We start from the raw sequence: 23,023 nt of genomic DNA, 5'->3' as shown, positions 1-23,023 counted from the left end.
CGAGGCCTCCCCCCTGAGGGTCACGGGGAGGGTCAGGGGAGGTCCTGCAGCTGTGATGGTGGCCGGGGGCCCATGTTCCATCCCATGGGGGGGCTACTGATGGCCTGTCCCTCACAGGGTCTCAGCTGGGACGGGGTATTTGTACCCCAAGATATGGGGAGGCTGAGGTTCTCCCTGGCCAAAGAAAGCAGGCCTGCCCCCTCTCTGCCCCCCTGCCCACAGTTGAGCCCCTTTCCCCCAGCAGCAGGGCCTGTGGCCACAGGCTGACAGAAGCACCCTGGCCGTGCCCCTGCGTCCCCCCTGGTGCCGTCCCCCAAAGGGCCCTGCCCCCTGGTCTCCGGAGTTCTGTCCCCTCAAGCAGAAGCCCCTTGGCTAGACGGCGTCGTCCCGGGGCCTCCTCACGGCCGCCCCCTTCCCTGTGGCCTGGCCCCTCGTGTCCAGCACGCTGTCCCAAACCGCATTTGTAAAGCACCTGCCCGTGCCAGGCCCTGGGGTTCCGAGAGGAGGGGAGAAGGTGGGTGGAGCTCCCCCACGGCCTGCCAAGGAAGAGGGACAAGCCTGAGCGAAGAGCTGGGTGTCAGACCCCCCTGAGGGTCAGGGTAGAGGAGCATGAGCCCTTGGGTGGGGGGGAGGAAGCATCACGCCCTCTGGGGTCAGAGGAGGCCCTGTGGGAGGTTGGGCCTGGGCAGAGAAGGCCCACTGACAGCCCCCCTCCTTGCTGCCCAGGGGCCTTGGGGCCTGTGTCTTCTGGTCCACGCGTTGAGGCCCTTTCCACATCTCGGGGGCAGAGTGGGGGCAGAGGGGCTGTGGAAGGGCAGGACGAATGACCCCCTCAGGAGGCCGGAACCAGGCCTAAGTGGGAGGAGGGGAGGGGAGGCAGGGATGGGCTTGGAGGCTGCTGCATAAGCATCGGGCAGGCAGGAGGCCCAATGGCTGGCTTCTGTCCCCCCCACCTCCCTGTGTCTGCTTGCTCAGATCCGTCACCCTCATGTGGGGGGTGGGGACAACTGAGGCGGGTGACAGAGGAAAGCACTCTGAGGGCCCCCGCCTCCCCCCATCTCCTGTGGGCTGCCACCCAAAGAGGTCCTTGTGGGGCTGCGGGTGGGCGGCCCCCAGGCGGGCGTGTCCCCCTCCCCTGCTCATGGGCCCTTGGGCCACAACACTGAAGAGAGGGGGAGGGCCGGGCTAGGGTGCCATCCTGGGGAGGGGGGCAGCCACCGTCCTCCTCAGCCACCATCCCCCCCCCAAGCCACCGTCCTCCCTCAGGCACCGTCCTCCCCCCAGGCATCGTCCTCCCCCCAGGCACTCCCTTCAGGTCCTCCTTCCCTCCCGCTTTTACTATAGAGACGCACCACACACACGCCCACATGCGTGGCCCCTGGCCCGCCTGGCCTGGGCGGAGCCAGGCCCTCCTTCCCTCTCCCAGGCCCGGGCTCCGCCCCCGCAGAGGGCCCGCTCCCAGGGCGGCGGTGGCGCTCCGGGCCCAGCCCGTGGGGCCAAAGGCCTCCTTTCGGGGGAGCCCGGGCCCTCAGAGGGGCCACACGGGCGCCCCCAGGCCGACCCGCCCTTGCCGGTGGGGCGCCCCAGGCCGGGCCCGAGCCCCAGAGTTCCGGCCCGACCTGTGGCCAGGGCGGTGATTCCCGTCCCGAGGGGCTCAAGCTCTCCCGGCGTTCTGTGGGGTCCTGGGAGGCTCAGTGGGGCCCGGAGTGCCGGCCCCCCCAGCAGCTGCCCCAGCCCCGTTTCCTCGAGCCAGTCTCCAAGAGAGGGAGCCCGACTCAGGCCCGGAATGGGGACACGGGCCCCGCCCGCCCCCAAACAGCGCTACCGCCGGGAGAGGCCCGCCTCAGACGGAGGCTCGCCAGGGAAGGCCGCTGGGCAGGCGCCGGGCCCGCCGGCGGGCGGACGCCCACACGTGGGGCCCGGCGCGAGGGCGGCCGCGGCCTGGCGGGGGTCGGTCGGGGAGCTCGGGGAGGCCAGCTGCCTCCAGAGCCGCCCGGCCCGGGAGACAAGCCCGCCCCCAGCCCTCTTCCGGGCCCTCCCACGGGATCACACAAACTGAAGCCCCGGTTGTCCCCACAAATGACTGTTGAGAAGGGGAGGAAGGGGGCGCGACAAAAAAAACACTGACTCCCCGAGATCCCGGGAAGAAGCGCGCCTAGGGAGACTGACCAGGGCCTCGGGCCGCGCCCGCTCGCGGCCTCCCGCGGACCGGGCTGTGCCCGAGGCTCCGCCCCCGGGGCCAGCCCTTCCCCTGCCCCCCCTCCCCCGCCCCCCCAAGCCTGGCCTAGTCCGGGAGGCGCCGGCAGGGTCCCAAGTGGGAAGGGCCAAGGCCGCGCGGGGCTGGCAGGTACCGGGGTCCCGACGCGGGGCCCCCCCTCCGCCTGGCGGGGGAGGCGGCCCGGGCCCCGCTTCCAGACTGGGGGCTCGGGGCCGCGCCCAAGAGAGAGGCTCGGAGCCGCCGCCACCCCGGAGCTCGGTCCGGCTCTCTGAGGCGGGAAGGTCGCTGGCCGGCCCGGAGGCGAGGAGGAGCCTGGAGGAGGCCAACCCGGCACGTGGCCAAAGCTCGTCATGGGCCGCTGGGCTAAAGCCGTGATCCTCCTCACCGGGCTAAAGGCCCGACGTGAAGGAGCGCACGGAGTGGGGGCGGGGAAGCAGGGACCCGTCAGGAGGCCTCGGACCGGCCCGTCTCGTTCAGCCCGGGTGAAAGGGGAGAAGGTCAAAGGGTCAGTAGCTCGCCCGGGCACGCGGGGCTGAGGCCTGTCGGGCCTCCGGGAGATGGAAGGAGCCCCTTCCCGGAGAAGGACGGGGAATCGTCCCCGGCCCTACGGACCCGGAAGGCTGAGACACGGCCACCCAAGGGCGGCGGCGGGCGCCAGGGCCGGACCCAAGCAAGGACCTCGGGGAGGGACCAAGGCCCGGCCCACCGCTCGGTGTCCAGTGCACGCTGGGAGTTTGTGTGTGGGAATGCTCGTGTGACACCTGTGCATCGTGTGCGCACCTGTGTCTTGTGCATTCGGGGGTATGGAGGTCCGCTGTGTGTGCGGGCAGGTGCCTGCGAGAATGCACGTGTGTCGTGTGCAGTGTGTGTGAGAATGTGTGCAAGTGTGTCATGTGCAGTGTGTGTGGAGTGCACGTGTGTGTGCGAGAATGTGTGTTGTGTGCAGTGTGTGTGAGAATGTGTGCATGTGTGTCGTGTGCAGTGTGTGTGTGGGAGTGCCGGTGTCGAGAATTGTATCGTTGCAGTGTGTGGAGGCCGTGTGCACGTAAGTGAAAGGTGTGTCGCAGTGTGTGTGAAATGTTGACATGTTCATTGCAGTGGTGTGGAGTCACGGGTAAGAGAATGTGTGTTTGTGCAGTGTGTGTTGTGCAGTGTGTGTTGTCAGTGTGTGTGTGGAGTGCACGTATGCGTAAAGTAGAATGTGTATCGTGTGCAGTGTGTGTGAGGTGCATCGTGTGCGTGTGTGTCGAAAGTGAATGGTGTGCAGTGTGTGTGAGAAATTGTGCAATGTGTAGTGCAGTGTGTGTGGAGTCGGTGTGTAAATAGAATGTGTTTCGTGTTGTGAGAATGTGTGCAAGTGTGTCTGCAGTGGTGGAGTAAAGTGTGTCGTGTGCGAGAAATGTTTGTGTGCAGGTGTGTGTGAGAATGTGTGCTATTTAGCGTGTGTGTGTGTGGAATGTTGGAAATGTAATGTGCAGGTGTGTGGAATGTGTCATGTTGTGCGGTGTGAGTGCAGTGTCTGTTTGTAGAAATTGCATGTGCATGTGTTGTGGAAATACGTGTTCGTAAAGTAGAATGTGTGTGCATGTGCAGAAAGGTGTATGTGCGAAGTGTGTGTGGAGTTGCACGAAAATAAGAATGTGTGCGTTTGTGTGGAGTGCAAACGCTTGTGTCCAAATGTGATCGTGTCAGTGTGTGGAGAATATGTGCAGTGGGTTTAACATGTGTGGAGTGCACTGTTGGAATCTTTACAGACTGTTAAGCCATTAGAGCTGATAGAGACAATAACTGTCTAATTTGACATGGTCCAATATGATTGATTTGATCTCAGAAGGAGATATTTTGGGCCAGAACTTGAAACAAGGCACTAAGTACCACTGATGGAAACGATGCTTGTGTTCACACCTTTAGAGAGCTCATAAGTGTCTAAGTACTCAATGGAGGTCACACGTTTGGGAGACTTCAGGGAGAATTCAGGGTTTAGAAAGAGATATCCAAATTCACACCTCCCTCAGGGCCAGAGAGCATGCTGGAAGATATCCCAGAATCCCTCTCTCTCCAGGAGGAGGAGTTAACCTTTGGGCGATCATATATATACAGGAAGCTCTTAGAGTTAGGGAGTTTTTCTTGGGAGCATTCCCAGGAGTCGGAAAGCAGCACTCTGGGAGGAAGCCCACAAGCCCTATCTTCAGGGCAAGAGATTCATTGGTGCTGGCTGGAGGCTGAAGAAAGCAGAGGCAGAAGCCAAGGATCAAGCTGCAAGATCTCTTGGAACCAAGCAGAGAGAGAGGCCTCTGAGCTAACCGGGCTATGTTGAAGGACACAATAAAAGATCTGAACTCTTCCATCACCTGGCTGTGTTTTGGAAAAAGAACACCCACATTGCACTGTGCACGTGTGCGTGCTGAGAATGTTTGCACGTGTGTCGTGTGCAGTGTGTGTGTGTGTGTGGAGTGCACTGTGTGCACATGTGCGTGCTGAGAATGTGTGCACGTGTGTGCAATGTGTGCATATGGATGTGTGTGTGGTGCTGAGAATGTGTGTGCACCCGCGCTCGCGGGTGCTCCCCCGGTGAACCCCCTTGCTCTCCGCCCTTGCCATGAGCCGTTTTCTTCCTCCGGTTTTGCTCTCAGCCGAGGCTCCTTTGTTTCATAAAAGGAGTGTGGTGGGCCGTCTCCTTTGCCGATTAATTTCAGATCATTTTCTTTAATGCCGGAATTAGTTGATTTTGAAATGTTTGGTAGCGTTCACTTGTAAATCTCTCTCATCCCGATATTTTCCTCAGGAAGCTCATTTATGGCCCATTCAATTTTTTTCTAAAAACACGTTTATTTAGATGTTCATTTTCCTCTTCTGTTAATCTAGGCAGTTTATCTTTTTGCAAAGACTCTTCCATTTCATTTAAATTGTTAAGTTTATTTGCATATAATTGGGCAAAATGATTCCTAATAACTGCTTTAATTTCATCTTCATTAGTGGTGTATTCAGTTTCCATTTTTGATACTAGTTGATGTTATTTTCTTCTCTCTTTTTTCAAATCATATTAACTATTTTTTAAAAAAAACATTTTAACATTTAATATTTTTATATTTTTAACCATTTCAACAATTTTTTTCCCTATGAAAAGCAGCTCTGAGTTTTATTAATTCAATGGTTTTCTTACATTCACTTTTATTAATCTCACCTTTAATTTTCAGGATTTCCAATTTGGTGTTTAATTGGGATTTTTAAATTTGTTCTTTTTCTACTTTAAAAAAACTTTTTAAAAACTGTATATTCATTTTGTTGATCTGCTCCTTATTTTATTGATGTCAGCATTATGAGATAAAAATTTTTTTCTAATTACCACTTTTGCTGCATCCCATAAGTTCTGGTATGTTGCCTCATTATCATTCTCTTTAATAAAATTATTATTTCCATGATTTGCTCTTTGAACCACTCACTTTTAAAATATATATATATATATTTCATAATATTTTATATTATTTATTAAAATAATATTTAACACTTAAAAATATTTTGAGTTCCAAAACCACTCATCCTTTAAAGGATATTTAGTTTCAATTAATTTTTAATCTGTGTTCTCATGATCCTTTATTAAATGTAATTATCATTGCCTTAGGATTTGAAAAGGATGCATTTAATATTTCTGCGGAGACTTTTATATATGGTCACTATGTGGTCAAATTTTGGAGAGACGCCACACAGCCCAGTTAAACAATATATATTCCTTCCTATTCCCATTCAGTTGTCTCCAGAGAGCTATCATAACTAGCTTATCTAAGAGTCTGCTCATCTCCTTGACTGCTTTTCCATTTCTTAGATTTATCAGTTTTGCTCTTGGGGTTTTGCTAAGTGTTTCCACCTATTTTACCTTTTTTGTTACAAATTTGGATGACACAACATTGGGTGCATATGTTTAGTATTGATATTACTTTATTATCTACAATACTTTATTTTTTTTTTGAGGCAATTGAGGTTAAGTGACTTGCCCAGGATCACACAGCTGGGAAGTGTTAAGTGTCTGAGATCAGATTGGAACTCAGGTCCTCCTGACTTCAGGGCTGGTGCTCTATGCACTGTGCCACCTAGCTGCCCCCTACAGTACTTTTAAACACAATGTTTGCAACATTTTTATTACATCTACTTTAGCCTTAGCTTTGAGAACATGATTACTACTCCTGCTTTTTTTTTTTTTTTTAACATCAACTGAAGCCTAATAAATTCTACTCCAACTTTTGTAGTTACTCTATGTGTGTTTCTCATTTTCAAATGTGTTTTTTTAAACAACATATTGTTGGATTTTGGTTTTTGAGCCATTCTGCTCTTTCCATTTTATGGGTAAGTTCGTCACCTTCACATTGAAAGTTGGTTACTAGTTGTATTTTTCCCTCCACCCCACTTTCCCTACTATTTTTCCTTCTCAATCTTCTTCCTCTCTCTCACCTCATAAGTCTAGTTTACTTCTGACCACTGCTCCCTAATCCACACCTTCTTCTAAGAGTCTCTTCCCTTCTCCTATCCCCTCATCCTCCTATTTCTCTTTAAGTTAAGAAACCTTTTATACCCTTCTGGGTGTAAGTTACTCCCTTTTTAAACCCAGGGGTAATGAGAATAAGATTCCAGCAAGACCAGCTCCCTCCTGCCCAATACCGTAATGGTTCTTCCACTCACACCTTGATTGTGTGAGATAATTTGCTCCATTTTACCTCTTCCTATCCGATTTTATCTTTTAGTATCATCCCATTATAATCAATTCAAACCCAAGCCCTCTATCTATATATGCTCTTTCTAACTATCCTAAGAATATATAACATGCTTAAGTCATAGATAGAATTTTCTCATAGGACAGCAAACAGTTTAGCCTTATTAAATCCCTTCACCTCCTTATGTTCCTCCTGAATCTTGTATTTGAAAGTCAAATTTTCTATTTAGTTTTGGACTTTTCCTCAAAATTGTCTAAAAGTCCTTTTGTTCATTACATTTCCATTTTTTTTCCCTTGCAGGATTCCATTCAACTTTGCTGAGTAGGTTATTCTTGGTTGCAAACCCAGCTCCTTTGCTCTTTGGAATATCACATAAGCCTTTCAGACTTTTCATGTAGAAGTTGCTAAATCTTGTATTATCCTGACTGCAGCCAGGCAATATTTGAATTGTTCGTTTATAGTTGCTTGTAATCTTTTCTGCTTGACCCAGGAGCTTTGAATCACAGCTACAATGTTCCCCTTTATCTGGGGATCTTTTTCAAGCAGTGATCAGTGGATTTTTTTTTTCCAGTTTCTATTTTTCCCTTTAGTTGTATAATTTCAGGCATTTTTCCTTAATAACTTCTTGAAGTACAGTGTCTAGACTCTTTAAAAAAAAAAAAATCATGATTTTCCAGTAGTCCAGTAATTCTTATACTGTCTCTCCTTGATTTGCTTTCCAGGTCAGTTGTTTTTCCAATGAGATAGCTCATGTTCTCTTCTATTTTTCATCCATTGATTTTGTTTTTACGGTGTTTTAATTTCTTAGGAAGTCACTAGCTTCCTTTTTCACAATTTTAATTTTTAAGGAGTTGTTTTCTTCAGTAAGCTCTTTGGTTTCTTTTCCTAGTTTTATGGCATTACTCTTATTTCCCCAATTTTTTCTCTACCTCTGTTGTTGAGAAAAGCACCGGGACTAGGTTATATTCTCTAAGGACTATATACAGATGTATATGACTAGCTCTGACTGGCTCCCAAATTTATCTATCGCGGAAATTTAGGTTCTGAGTTTTAGTTTTAAGTTTTAGTAATAAGTTCTCAAAACCGAATTAAGGTTTTATAAATTAAAGATTAGTTGGATTTTACACGTAAATTGTATTGATGATAGAGAAAGTGAAATTATTTTTCTATTTTTAAGTATCTTTCTGTAATTTAAAAAAGCAGAAGAACAGTAAGTGAGATTCCTAAGAAAAAGTTCTAGTACTGACAGATTTGCAAGTGAATTCTATCAAACATTGTATCAGGTACAGGATTTAGGTAAGGATAATTGAGGTAGCAAATGACATAGGAGCTGAAATTCTCTGAAGTTTCAAAACTGCAAAACCAAGTTGAAATCTGTATATCTGGAAGGGAAGCAGAGAAGCAGAGCCCTCTTTAGAGTTGTCCCGAGAATAAAGCTTATTCTACACTCTGTCTCCTCCCAGGTTCTTCCCGACCCCCTCCCTTTGGCCGAAATATTTTGGAGGCGCCGTTTCCTAGAGCTAAGGGCCAGCAGTGCCCTGAACTTGCCATAACAATAATCCTTTGCGCTCTAGATGCTCTCACCTTCTGACAAAGTGTCACCAGCACCAGGTGTTCCCTGAAGGATTTAGCTCCTCCTGTTTCCCGGGACCTGAGAGCCATCCATCCTACCTCGATGGGTTCACAATTGCTGAATTCTCTGCTTGAGAACCAAGCCGGGTTTTACTCTCAACGTGCCGACTCTGGTTCTGTTTGTGTCTGTGAGACAAGCCACTTGGAGACTGTTCCCACCAGACCCAGGAACTCCTGCCTTGTCCATAGGGAACAGCTGAGAAAGCATGTTGTGGTCCAGCCTCCCTGGGCTGTTGCCCTGGAACGCCAAGCCGTCCTCCTCAGGAAGCGGAGCTCCTACTTACAAGTGCTTTCCCACTAGAAATGAGGGTTTCCCACTAGAAAAGAGGAGGGTTCTGGTCTAGGTGAGTCTGCTTGAGCACCGACCTTTCTCTATCATCACAGGAACACTATGGGGTCAGATGGTTCTTTGTTTACTCTTAGGCTGGTTCTTAACTGTTAACCCCACGTGGGATGGGGGTTTGCTCCCAGGGTGGTGGGATGAGGTCTCAGGCTCCGGGTTTTTTGAAGTTTTCAGAGCTCCAGTGAAGACCTTTGGCTTCTTGGTTCTTCCAATGAGCTGTGACCCGAGGCCAGGTAGGGCTCTGCTCCTCCAGCTCCCACCCTGTTTATGACTCACCCCCAGCATTCCCCTCCATCCTGAACACAGCCCTCCCTACCAGCCCTGCAGGCTGCCCGGCAAACACTCTCTGCCCAGGTCTCGGAATGGGCCCCCACCTCCATTCTTCCCTGGCTCACTTTGTGCTGGGTTGGAAACGAGCGACTGTTCTCCCAGGAGGGACCACAATCTGACCTCTTTGTCACAGACCCCGAGCGGGGTCCCAGCCCCTCTGCTAGTCTGTTTGTTCCCCTGCACAGGCAGCCCCCTCCCCAGAACATGTCTGGCCCTTGTACCGGCATTGGGACACCCCTCAGTCTTCCCTGATTAGCCAGACCCCCCTCTCACCGCTCCCCAGAGACCATGGGGTGAAAGTTCCTGAAGCCTTAGGCCTCCTGCCACCCACAGAGCTGCCCAAGGTTTGCTGTTTGTTGAGACAACCCGTGTGCAGCTTGGCCAGACCACAACACCCAGATGGAGCAAGTCTTTCCGGGAGTCCCGTCAGGCTGGAGGATGGCTTTGCCCTCACTTTTCCTTATTTCTGCCTCTCCAAAGTGCCACTTGAGGGATTGTTTGAAGCCATTTGCAGGGAGTTTCCTGCCCCGTCCCCCCATCTTTGCAGAATCCCGGCTGGGAGGCTCTTGGTGGAGAGGAAGCTGCCGTGGGTCTTGCCTGGAATGGGGGAGGCAGGAGCCCTGCAGCCCAGGGGAGATCAGCCCGTAAGGCTCCAGAGAAAAGAGGGGTGGCCATTCCGCCCTTCTGGGAGGGAAGGCAGCTTTCTTTCTCTGTTGGTCTAGTGTCCAGGTGGTGTCTAGTTGGCCGGTGTCCAGGATGGGCGGAGACCCACCCGGTCCCAGCCAAGCACTAGGACTCCTTTCTGGGCGCTTCCCGAAAGGACGCAGAAACATGTGTTCCCACCAAAGAGGACGATGTTTGGCAGGAGACCCAAGACCACAAGGGTACAAGTAGGGCCTCTGAAGTCCTGCGGCCCATTGAAGGAAGGGGTCGCTGACAAGAAAAGCATCTTTGGGAAGTCGGATCGGGGTCCGAGGAATGGGCTCGGATTACAGCCTTAAAATCGAGACCTGACAAAGTCGTGCCTAGGGACAGAGTGGCAGAGGACTCTCCCCGCTCTTGGCCTGCAGGCTCGGGATCCGGAGAGGAGCCACTGTTGGCAGCGGAGAGCCCCAGGAATTCCCGAGAGACAAATCCAGGCAAGGAAAGCTCCGTGAATAATCTCCGTAGCCCCAACGGCTGCAGAAGCGCTGGAGGGGGGGGGGGGGGGGGGGGGGGGGGGGGGGGGGGGGAAGGGAGTCACGCGAGCTCGGGCCCTCCGGGCATCTCCGCCCTCCATCCCTCCCCTTAACAAGACTGGCCGGCACCCGCCAGCCTGGCCCGGACGAAAGGAGCGAGGAGCCCGTTTGCCGAGACTTTGCAGGGGAAGAACCGCCTCGGCAAACCCCGGCAGCCCCGAAAGGGCGTTGGGGGCGCGGCGCCGCTGCGTCAGGGCACCCGTGGCGTCGGAGAATAGAGAGGGCCCCGCGGAGGGGCGCGGGTCAGTGGGCCGGAGCAGAGCCGGCGGCGGGGGCGCCATGGCCCAGGCAAAGAACGTCCAGGGCTACGTGGGCTTCGCGAACCTCCCGGAGCAGGTGCACAGGAAGTCGGCGAAGAGGGGATTCGAATTCACCCTGATGGTGGTGGGGGAATCCGGCCTGGGCAAGTCCACCTTCATCAACTCGCTGCTGCTCACCGACCTGTATTCCCCCGAGGCCCCGGGGCCCCCCCGCAGAAGCGACCAGACCGCGCTGGTGGAGCAGGCCAAGGTGGTGCGCAAAGAGGGCGGCGGGCAGCTGCTGCTCACCGTCGTGGACACGCCCGGCTTCGGGGGCGCGGCGGACAGCAGCGACTGCTGGCAGCCCGTCCTCGACTCCAGACTCCATCGACAGCAAGTTCGAGGACTACCTGAACGCCGAGTCGCGGGTCTACCGGCGGCAGACGCCCGACAGCCGGGTGCAGGGCTGCCTGTACTTCCTCTCCCCGTCGGGCCGCGGCCTCAAGCCGCTGGACGCGGAGTTCATGAAGCGCCTGCACGACAAGGTCAACGTCATCCTCCTCATTGCCAAAGCCGACACGCTGACGCCCGAGGAGTGCCGGCGCTTCAAGAAGCGCATCATGAGGGAGATCCAGGAGCACCAGATTAAGATCTACGAGTTCCCGGGCCCGGGCGACGCCGCGGGCCAGAAGCCGGTCCGGAAGATCCGCGACCGCCTGCCGCTCGCCGTGGTGGCCAGCGACACCGTGGTGCAGGTGGACGGCCGGAGGGTGCGGGGCAGGAAGTACCCCTGGGGCGTGGCCGAGGTGGAGAACGGCGATCACTGCGACGTCGCCATCCTCCGCCACATGCTGATGCGCACCCACACCCAGCACCTGAGGGACGTCACCAACAACGTGCACTACGAGAACTACCGCAGCCCGAAGCTGCCCGGAGCCGGGCCCAGCCGCTCCCCAGCCCGCGGGCGCAGAGGGAGGAGCACGCGGCCCGCCTGCGGGAGCTGGAGGCGCGCATGCAGCGCGTGTTCGAGCTCAAGCTGCGGGAGAAGGTGCAGAGGCTGCGGGAGTCCGAGGCGCAGCTGCTGCAGCGCCGCGAGCAGATGAGGCTCGCCCTGGAGCAACAGCACCGGGAGCTGGCCGAGAAGCGGTGCCAGTTTGAGCTCGACAAGGCCGAGTGGGAGGCCCGGAAGCGCCCCCCGGAGCCCCGCGGCCCCGCCCGAGCCGGGGGGGAGACGGAGAACCCGGGGGAGAGCGCTTAGCCCCGGGCCGCCTCCCGCGGTCCCCCCGCCCTTGGGGCGGGACCATCCCGCCGCTTTTGCACCGTTTGTACCCCTGACCCCACAACAAAGGGCCTTTTAGTTTGTTTCCCCGGTTGTCTGGGTCGGTGGGTCTGTTTCCGGCCGATGGAGATGCGCGAGATGCGTCAGATGCTTCCGGGCGCCCCGAGCACCTTCCCCTTCTCCTTTTGTAAACAGCAATTTTCATTTAATTCCGGAGAGCCTCAAATCCCGAGGGGGCCGGGGGGCGGGGGGGGGGCGTTACCGGATGTCCTAAGAGAAAAGGCCCCGGAGGTTTGCGGGCGGGAGACAGCAACCCGGCCGCTTTCTCTGCCACGTGAGAATGTGACCCGGGCCAACGCGGAGACCCTCTTTTGGGACCCTTCCGTGGTTTGAAAATACACACGAACCAGGAAGAACGAGCCTCCAGTGCACCTAAGGCTTTTGGTAATTGCCCTTTCTTGTTTGGGAGTCTCCCAGTACAGCGACTTCTTTAGCCAGAAGGCTCGTTACAGCCTCATGTTAGTGATAATATTTCGCTGTAGATCTTTCCTGCGTCCCGGCTTGTTAAATAGAGGAAAATGCACTGATAGGGCCTTTCTGGACAAAATGTGGAGTTACCCAACTTGTTTCTATCTGTAGAAACGGGACTCCGGGCCCCTTGAAGAGGAAAAAGTCACTGTTGTATATTTAACGGTGTTTGAAGGGGGAAGGGAGTGCTCCCTTTAAGATTATCCCTCTGAGACTGTGCTCCCTTTTCTGCTCCCAGAGATCAGGGGCTCCCAGGCTCCCAGGAGTGGAGACAGAACCCATCCTCCCAGGATAAGAGGAGCAGGACTATTCAGGGGCTAAACAACTCCCAGAGAAATCCTAAATTCTCATTCAGTTGAGGAATCCTGGCCTGATCAGCTCGGGCTGTCCCAGCCCCCCACCCAAGATACCCGATATAACAGCTTCCTGGAGCTAAGCTCTTCCCCGACGGCCCTCGGGAGCCTGCTCGGCTGCCAGGACCCTTCGGCCTGCTGAGAAACAGCGCCCAAACTCCACTTCCTTAATAGGTCTTTGCCACCGTAGACGTCAGTCCCTGGCAAACCGATTTCTAGCCAACAATAAACTTTCATTTTACAACTAAGAATTCGGGAATGAGCGGGTTCTTTCACTGCTTAATAACTCTTTTATTGCCACTAACCTCTTGACCACCAGGAACTGAGGACGTTCAAACCTCATCATGCTCATATATTGCATTTCTATATTTTTGTTGGCATTTTAGAAAGTCATATAATAATATTGAGAGAAAATAGGAAAGAAAGGAAGGAAGGAGGAAGGAAAAGAGGGAGAAAGGAAAAGAAGAGAGGGAAGGAAGGAAGGAAGGAAGGAAGGAAGGAAGGAAGGAAGGAAGGAAGGAAGGAAGGAAGGAAGGAAGAAGGAAAAGAGGGAGAAAGGAAAAGAAGGGAGGGAAGGAAGGAAGGAGGGAGGGAAGGAGAGAGGGAGGAAGGAAGAAAAAGGAAGGAAGGAAGGAAGGGAGGAAGGAAGAAGCCTTTTGGCTGAAGATGAGAAGGTTTTGTCCCTGAACTATATATACCAGACAGCATCTAGAAAGAGAAAACTGTTGTATAATTAAGGAAACAAATCACAAACCTTGCCCACAGGGATGCTGTTGTGGCAACATTGTATTCCTCCAGAGAGGCCTGGAGAGACTTACACGAACTGATGCTGAGTGAAATGAGCAGGACCAGGAGATCATTATATACTTCAACAACAATACTAGATGATGACCAGTTCTGATGGACCAGGCCATCCTCAGCAACGAGATCAACCAAATCATTTCTAATGGAGCAGTAATGAACTGAACTAGCTATGCCTCAGAAAAAGAACTCTGGGAGATGACTAAAACTATTACATTGAATTCTAATCCCTATATTTATGCACACCTGCATTTTTGATTTCCTTCACAAGCTAGTTGTACAATAATTCAGAGTCTGATTCTTTTTGTACAGCAAAATAATGTTTTGGTCATGTATACTTATTATGTATCTAAGTTATATTTTAATATATTTAATATCTACTGGTCATCCTGCCATTTAGGGAGGTGGGGGGGTAAGAGGTGAAAAATTGGAACAAGAGGTTTGGCAATTGTTAATGCTGTAAAGTTACCCATGTATATATCCTGTAAATAAAAGGCTATTAAATTAAAAAAAACAAAACAAAAAAACATTGTATTCCTCCCAGCAGCTTTTTGCTGGGGTGGAAATGACAGTTTGGAAGAGAGAAGTGGCAGAGTGACCTCAGTTGAAGTTTCCTCCCTACTGTCCCCTGATCTATTCATGCAGGCTCAACTTTACAACTCATCATGAGGTAGCGCAAAGGGAGAATTATACCAGCCCCTTTTGATTGGATGCTTCCAAACTTGGTGAAAGGAAATACATAAGGCTTTGTACAATGCAGCCTTCTGATGGTCATAGGCTATCTAGGAATAATTAGGGTAACATTGATATTGCCTTAGTCAGTCAGTGAGCCCCCTTACCAGCAAATGGTGAGAAGAGAGGGGTGAAGGGGGGGGACTTCACATTAGGGATGAAAGTTTTGTGCTTTGTGGAGTTCTTCGCACTCCCTGGTTGTAGCTGAGCCCGGGCCCTTTCTCATGGGAAAGAATAAAGACTTTTTCTGATCTCCAATTCAGAGCCCGAACTTTTGATCCTGGTCGGGGTTTTGGCCCCACCTGGACTGACCCCCGCTCTCTCCATTCGTGATAAGCCGCAGTATTCTGACACGTCCCTGAATGTTAGAGAGGAAGCAGTTAGGAGGGCAGTGATAGAGCACCAGACCTGGAGCCAGGAAGGGCTGAGTTCACGCACACCCCCAGACACTCACCGGCTGGGTGACCCTGGACAAGTTACCTAACCCCCGTTTGCCTCGGTTCCTCATCCGTGACATGGGGACCCGCTGGAGAAGGAAATGGCGAACGATCCCGGCCTCTTTACCAAGAAAGCCCTCAGTGCTTTTGAGTCACTTGAGATGAGTCAGGCCCAAGCGAATGACTCAACAATAAACGCAAGATTTCAGAGAATGAAGGGGAAGGACAAAGCTGACTGATGGGAGAAGTCCGTGGGGCACGTAGGAAGCTTCAGGTTTGGTCCAGAGCCCAGCACTGGGGGCAGTGTGGGGGGAGCCCACCAGGTGATTTAGACATGGGAGGAAAGAAAGGCCCCCAGGGACAGACACAAGGGGGCATCCCTGCTGCTGACTGACAGCAGGTGTTCTCAAGTCTAGAAGGAGTGGAGGCCCAGAAGACATTTCTTCATCACTTCCTGTGGTCAGGACCTTCTGCCCAATGGTCTTTTGTCATCAGCCTCCTCCCTGACTCAGGACGGTCACTCTCAGAACTGCAGAGTCACGCTCAGCCCTGGGCCCTGAGGGCCTTCTGGACATTCCGGACCCTGGGGGGACAAAGTCTCCCCCCCTTATATCCAAAGGAGAATTCCGTGCCTTCCCCCTCTCCATCCCCATCTCTGTGGGAGACGTCAGGGTCGGGCTCTCAGCCTCAGTTCCCCCGCTCAACCCCCACATCTCTGGGGAAGCCAAATCCTACCTCTGTCCCTTCCCTCACCAACACCTCAGTTAACCCCCCCACCCCGGATCTCCCGGGGACAGCTCAGTCCATGGGAAGCTCTGCCCAGATAAACTCCGGAGGCTCCCCCGAACAAAATGCGCCCGGGCATTATGAAAGTCCCTCCCCTTCTGGCCAGACCTACTTCCAGTGGCGTCCCGGGGAGCCAGACTGGTCCCATTTCTGTGCCCCCTGCCCTGAGCGCCTTTCCTCTGCACCTCCCCCTCATCATGGAGCCTTCTTTCTTACAAAGAGGCAGCTTTGTCCGTTTCCCCAAATGACAGGAGCCTGCCTCCATCAACAGGCTGGGCTCTGGCTTCACTGCCTCCTCAGCATCCTAGGGGTCCCCCTAAGAGGGATCAATACCATTGATCTGAGCCCCTAGTTTGGGTATATATCCCTCAATGGTAGCCATAGTGAGCACCCACGTTCAAGTCAATTATATTTTAGAAAGGGATATTTCCTTTTAAACACAGCAAGAACATGTTGCCGACACCTTGAGGATGGGTTCTATCCCGGACCATGGTCTCCAAGGAGGATTCCCACAGCTCCCACAGGCTTTGGTCCTTCTGAGTCCAGATCCAAATGGGACAAGTCCCACTATCTTATCTGTGCGTAATTGATGAGTTCCCCCACCCCCTCCACCCCCCTAGACTGGGGGCACCTTGACCATCGTTAGTTTGATAAGCTGGCCACCGTCTACCTCCGAGTCACCAGAAAAAGGATTAAGCAACAGGGAACCAACCAACTGATCAATCAGCCTTTATGAAACAAGTGTGATGCCGGAGAAACTGAGGCAAGACAGAGATTGGGTTTTTAATGTTTTAATAGTGGAGCGTCTGGCCCCTTGATGGCAGAATGGGACTCTAGGGCTCCAGCGATCAGGGAAACAAAGGGGGGGCATTTAGTAAGTCCTAATTTCAGGAAGGACCATAAGTTCTGATGAGTTGGGGGTCGAGAAGGTGGGGGGGAGAGAAAGTCGCCGTCCAGGTATGTGAAAAAAGCCAGCTGGAGCACAACTCTTTGGAATGTGGAGTAGCTGAGGCCTAATTCTTTCAGTCCTAATGGCCAGGAGGAGGGGGAGGGGTGAATATAGCATACTAACTCAGGGAAACCGAGGCAGGGAAACGGAGCTATCACCATTCAGGGAAACTGAGGTATTTCAAAAGGAAGGGACCTGAAAGGGTCTCAGAGAAGATGGGATTTTAATTGAGTCGTGAGGGAAGCCAGAAATTCAAAGAGGCAGGATGGGAGGCGGTCAGTGAAAGGCCCTGAGATGAGGAGGACGTGGACATTGGACCAGAGTAAATCCAGCCAGTCACTTAGCATTCATTAAGCACCATTCATTAAGGGGCAAGAAAGAGAGGGGGGGGAGGAGACCCGTGGAACTGGGGAGTCAACCTGAGCATCCCACCTGAAAATGAGATGACTGAGTTGAGCTCCCTCCTTATGGAGTTTTGGAGCCCCTGGCCCCAGGAGATGGAGGGCAAGGTGGGATTCTAGGGGGAAAGGAGGTTTCCCCAATAATGAACTTCCTGGGCGGAGAAATGGAGCAGAGAAGGCCCCGGGCCCCGGGGAGATGTCTGGGTCCAGCTGGCTCAGAAGTGTTTGAGAAGCCTGGGAAAAAGAGGCTTTGAACTTCAAGCTGGAGGAGGGGGCAACAGGGAGCCAGAGTCCCCTGGCAGCTGGTGTAGGGAGAAACGGAGCAGGCAGAGCAACCATAAGTCAATGCCCTTCGCACCAGGCCTGACCCCGCCCCCCAAACTCTGAATCTCCTCAGATTGCTCTCAGATGGACGGCCGGTTCCAATGCCCTGCTGACCTCCATTCTTGCATCCCCAACCGGAGAGACTCAGTGCCTCCCAAACGGAGCGCCTGCTCCCGCCTCTTCCCAACCTCCCTGTTAGTGAGAACGCCACTATGCCCTGGTCACCAGGCCCGCAGCCCCCGGGTCCCAGCAGCCGCTCTCCAGCCCCAGCAGCTGCTCTCTGGCCGCGGCCCGGCCCCCCGCCTCCATCCGAACCCCCTCCCCTCCAGCGGCAGGGCAGCGGCTCCGAACGCCCACGGCATGTGGCTCAGTGGGGTCCCTCTGATCCAGCAACAGCCCCCTGAGAGCTGAACCCCAAGATCCCGTTTGTACGGCAGTTTTTGTGGTGGCTGAGAGCTAGAAGTGAGGGAAGCCCCTGGGGGTGGGGAAGGGGCCCTTTGGGGTTTAATGTCCCCTAAAATGGAATAAAAGGCCCGGGCCCCGGGAAGGACCTGGGAAGGCTCCCAGGAAACCAAAGGGCTTAAGTTAAGTGGAGGGGGGGCCGGGAGCCAGACCCGGACTGGTGGGGGAAACGGGCGGAAACCCGGGTCTCCCTTGCACTCCGGCCTTCCCCCAAAGAACCTCCCTAATTCCTCGTGGCTTCTTTCCCCTGCCCTGCCTGCCTCCTTTTGCATCCCCTGGGGAAAAGACTATCCTAAGAGCGGCTTGCCCCGCCTTCCCAACCTTCCCAGTTATGAGGGAAGGGAAGGCCCAAAGTTGGCCCAGCAGCCCAAGCCCCAAATTTTTTATAAGGCCCGGTGTATTCCAAAAATTTTCCCTTCCACCAGGGGGAAAGGGGAACCACGGGCAGGGAGGGCCCTCGAACCAGGAAACAGGCCCGAGAGCAAAAGAGGCGAAGGGCAGGGGGCGAGAGAGAAGCGAGGGGGAAGGCCGGGGGGAGGGGACAAGCGGGAGGGAAGGAACAAAAACAAAAGTGGGGCAGAAGGACCGAAGGGACCCCAGGAACAAAAGAAGGAAGGAGGGGGGGGAGCCGGGAAAGAGGGGGCGAGCGGAGAGGTTTGGGACCAAGCCCGGGAGAAAGGCGGCGAAGGAAACCGGGCCCGGGGCCCGGCAGGGGAAAGAAACGAGGAAGAGGGAAACGAAGGACAGAAAGCAGAGGGGGAAAGGGGGGAAGGGGAGGGAAGGAAAAGAAGGGAAGGCAGAACAGAAAAGGGAAAAAAAGACAAGAAAAGAAAAAAAAAAAACAAAGGGGAGAAAGAGAGAAACAGGGACAGAAAAGAGAGGAAAGGAGACAGAGAGGGAAGAGAAGAGAGCAAAAAGAGAGAGAGACAGAGAAAAGGAGAAGAGAGAGAGAAAGAGAGAAGAGAGGAGACAGAGAACAGAGAGACAGAGACAGAGAAACAGAGAAGAGAAGAAGAAAAAGAGAGACAGAGAGGGAAAGAAAAGAGAGAAAGAGAGAGAAAGAGAGAAGAGAAACAGAGAGACAGGAGAAAGAGAAGAGAGAAGAGAGGAAGAGAGAAGAAGAGAGAAGAGAAAGAGAAGAGACAGAGACAGAGAGACAGAGAGAACAGAGAAAGAGAAAGAGAGAGACAGAGAACAGAGAAGAGGAGAGGAGAGAAAGAGAGACAGAGAGAGACAGAGAAGAAGAGAGAGAGAAGGAGAGAGAAGAAACAGAGAGACAGAGAAAGAAGAGAGACAGAGAAAGAGAACAGAGAGAGAGAAAAGGGAAGAGAGAGACAGAGAGACAGAGAGAACAGAGAAACAGAGAGAAGAGAGAGAAGAGAAACAGAGAAGAAGAGAAGAGAGAAAAGGGAGGAGAAGAGAGACAGAGAGGGACAGAGAGAAGGAAAAGAGAGAGAAGAGAGAGAAACAGAGAGCGAGAGAGAGAGAAAGAGAAGAGAGATGAGAAAGAGAGAGAAGAGAACAGAGAACAGAGAGGAGAGAAGAAAGAAGAAGAAGAGAGAGAAACAGAGACAGAGAAAGAGAGAGAAATGAGAAGAGAGAAAACAGAGAGACAGAGAGAGAGAAGAGAGAACAGAGAGAGGAGAACAGAGAGAAGAGAGAGAGACAAGAGGAGAGAGAGACAGAGAGACAGAGAAAGAGAGAAGGAAGAGAAGAGACAGAGGAGAAGAAACAGAGAAGAGAAGAGAAACAGAGAGAGAAAGAGAAGAGAAACAGAGAGACAGAGAGAACAGAGAAAGAGAGAGAGAAGGAGAGAGAGACAGAGAACAGAGACAGAAACAGAGAAGAGAGACAGAGAAACAGAGAACAGAGAGAGAGAGAAAAGAGAGAAAGAGAGACAGAGAAGAGAGACAGAGGAAAGAGAGAGACAGAGAAGAGAGAGAAGGAGAAAAGAGAAGGAGAGAAGAAGAAAAGGAGACAGAGAGAATAGAGAAGGAAAAGAGAGACAGAGAAGAAACAGAGAGACAGAGAGAAGAAAGAGGAAAGAGAGAGAAGGAGAAGAGAGAGAAGACAGAGAGAAGAGAGAAGAGACAGAGACAAGAGAGAGAAGAGAGACAGAGAACAGAGAAACAGAGACAGAGAGAGAAGAGAGACAGAGAAAGAGAACAGAGAACAGAGAAACAGAGAGAGAGAGAGAAGAGAGAGAAAAGAGAGACAGAGAGACAGAGAGAAAGAGAGGAGACAGAGAGAGAAGAGAAGGGGAAAGAGCGAGAGAGAGACAGAGAAAGAAGAGAAGAGAGAAGAGAAACAGAGAGAAGAAGAGAGACAGAGAAACAGAGAGACAGAGAGAGAAACAGAGAGAACAGAGAAAGAAGAGCAAGAGAGAGAGAAAAGAGAGACAGAGAAAGAGAAAAACAGAGAAGAAGAGAGAGACAGAGAAACAGAGAGAACAGAGAGAGAAAAACAGAGAGACAGAGGAAGAGAGAACAGAGAGCAGAGAAGAGACCAGAGAGAAAGAGACAGAGAACAGAGAAAAGAGAGAAGAGAGAGACAGAGAAACAGAGAGAACAGAGAAGAGAAGAAAAGAGAGACAGAGAGAAGAAAGGAGAGAAGAGAACAGAGAAGAGAGAACAGAGAGAAGAGAAACAGAGAGGCCAGAGAGAGAACAGAGAAAAGAAGAGAGAAAAACAGAGAAGGGGGAGGCGGGGGCAGGAAGGGGCAAGGGGAGGCGGAGGGGGCAGGGGAAGGCGAAGGGGCAAGGGGAAACGGAGGGGCAGGGAAACAGGGTGGGGGAGGAAACAAGGGGCAAGGGGAGGAGGGTGGCAAGGCCGGCGGGAGGCGGGGCGAAAACAAGGGGGGAGAAAAGGAAGGCAGGGGGTGGGGGGCCGGGAGCAAGGGCAGGGGAGGTGAGAAAAAAGACAAGAAAAAAGACAAGGAGAGGCTGGGACCAGGCGGGTTCAAGGCCTTTTAAAGAGAAAGTTTTGGGAAGAAAAAGGCAGACAATCTGACTATTGGAAGAACTGCCCCGTGAGGGAGGGGTAATGTGTTCCTTGGGCCAGGCGGGAGGGCCGCCTGCTTGGGCGTGTTGGGGTGAGGATGCCCAGAGGTTCCTTGACCCAGATAATTTGATTAAAAACCCCGTCCCTTTTCATGATTGGGAAAGTTTTTTAGAGCCTTTCTTGAGGATTTTTATTCCTTTTCCCTGTCCGCTTTCCTTTGAATTGAATTGGAACCAAACCCCGCTATTGAAGGGAAAGGGTGGGTTGGAGAGGGGCCAGGAGGCCATTCCTTTCCTTACCAGAGGGTTCCCAAGTTTTTGACTTGGCCGGGGTGCCTGCCGCCGGCCAGGCTGGACGGGAGGTTTCTGAGGGTTCCCTTTCCTGGGTTTGGATTAAAACAGGGGAGGAGGTTGATTTGGAAAAAGTTGGGAGTTGGTTTTTGTTTGGTTTCCTTTGCTTGGGATTTCCTCCTTGGAGAGTTTTTATTTGGTTTCGGGGGTTTTTTGTTTCTTTGAAGGGGGATTTGGCTTAGATTTTGGATGGGGGTTTCCCAGGTTTGGGTTTTGGCTGGATTGCAATTATGGGAGAGGGGGGAAGACCAATCCCTGTTTCCTTTGAAATTAATTTTTTAAGTTTCAAAAAAATACCGTTGGGGGATTTAAAAGAGTGTTTGGGCCCGAGGGATTTTGTGGCCTTCCCATTTAAGCTTTGTGGGCCCCTCAATTTCATCCCTTTCCTTGGTTCCCAAAAATGTTTTGCCCAAGGGTTATCCCTTTGGTTTCCGCTGTTTAGGTTTTGGCCTTCCTCACCTTCCCTTTCCTCGAGAGGCGCTGGAGCCCTCCCCACTTTCCCGGGGTTTGTGACCTTTGGAAAGGTTTACCCACCCTCAGAGTTTCCCTTTGGCTTATTTTAAAAGAGGGAGGGGGGCCCGGTGGTGGAGTTAGGGTTGGGGAGAGGGGTTGGGGGGTCCTTTCCTGGGTTTGGGCCAAATTTTATTTTTAAGTGAAAGGAAATATTTGATTAAAAAAAAAGCCCCAGAGGTTTAGGAGGTTGTTTACCCGGAATGGGATTTTGGATTTGGCCACTTATGACGGGCCAGACCGGGGGTTAGAGGTTGGGAAATTTCCTTGGCTGTTTGGGTTTTTGGTGTTTATTTTTTCCTTTTCATTGCCCATCGCCCCCATTTAGGAAGAAGAAAGAGAAGCAGAAGATGGAGGCAGAAAGAAAGAGAGATAAAAAGAGAAAGGAGAGAATGAGAGAGACAGAGATGGAAGAGAAAGGGAGGGAAGGAAGGAGGGAGGAAGGAAAGAAAGGGAGGCAGGGAGAAAGAGAGGAAGAGAGGAAGGAAGGGAGAGAGGGAGGGAGGGAGAGAGGGAGGGAGGGAGAGAGGGACAAAAGGAGAGAGGGAGAAAAGGAAGGAAGAAGGGAGGCAGGGAGAGAGGAAAGAAAGGAGAGAGGGAGGAAGGGAGGGAGGGAGGAAGGAAGGAAGGAAGGAAGGAAGCAAGCCAGACCTTTCCTAACAGAGCAAAGCCAGGCCCAGCTTCGCTGTGACCCGTCCTACATCTCCCCAGTTGGAGGTGAGGTCCTTTCCCGCCCTCTGGATCGGGGGTTGGTCACTGGCTTGAACTAAGTCTTTCTGGGTTGTTTTTCTCCACAGCAGCCCCCCGCCCCCACTTCCTTTGGGTCAGTGGGCTCTTTGCCTTTAGTTTTCCTGCCACAAACCGAGCTGGACAAGGGCGTCCCTGTGGCCCTTTTCCACTTCCTCTGGGGACCACGCCAGCTGTGCGGGTGGTACCTCCCGGAGTGCCCCGGCCGTCTCTGGCCCCTGGCTATGGCAGCCCCCCTCCTCCCCCCCCTCCTCCTTGGGCCTCCTGTCTGGCCCCGGGTGACTCAGCCCCGGCAGCTGCTGATCTCTCTTCTCACAGCTCAGATGAATCTGCAGGATCTTGCGGTCGGCCTTCTGGGTAATCATCGCTCACTTCTTCCTTCCTGGAGCCCCAGCTTGGGATGCTCCCGCCATCAGCCTGTTCCTGGAAGGCCGGGGCCCCACTGCCTGGGTGGGTGACAGGGGCAGCTGGAGGCTGAGGCCAGGCTCCTCGCTGCCTCTGAAGCCCCCGGAGGGTGACACAGGCTTTGGATCCACCGCAAAGTGGGGCTGGGAGGGTCCCGGATCCACGTCGGGAGAGCCAGGGTGGGCCTGGACCCGCAATCCTGGCACCTGGTCCCTCCAATTTGTGGGGAGTAAGCCCTGCTCACACATGGGCCC

At 52.9% G+C, this 23,023-nt stretch overlaps 1 pseudogene; it reads left to right on the top strand.

Annotated features, from left to right (window-relative positions):
- Positions 1–10,623: 10,623 nt before the first annotated feature.
- Positions 10,624–12,196, top strand: LOC100929452 (annotated as a pseudogene).
- Positions 12,197–23,023: the final 10,827 nt, after the last annotated feature.

This window comes from Sarcophilus harrisii, chromosome 2 (genome assembly GCF_902635505.1).
Source record: "Sarcophilus harrisii chromosome 2, mSarHar1.11, whole genome shotgun sequence".
NCBI classification, from domain to species: domain Eukaryota; kingdom Metazoa; phylum Chordata; class Mammalia; order Dasyuromorphia; family Dasyuridae; genus Sarcophilus; species Sarcophilus harrisii.
Note: the sequence above shows the minus strand (reverse complement) of the source record. Positions and strands in the feature narration are given on the sequence as shown.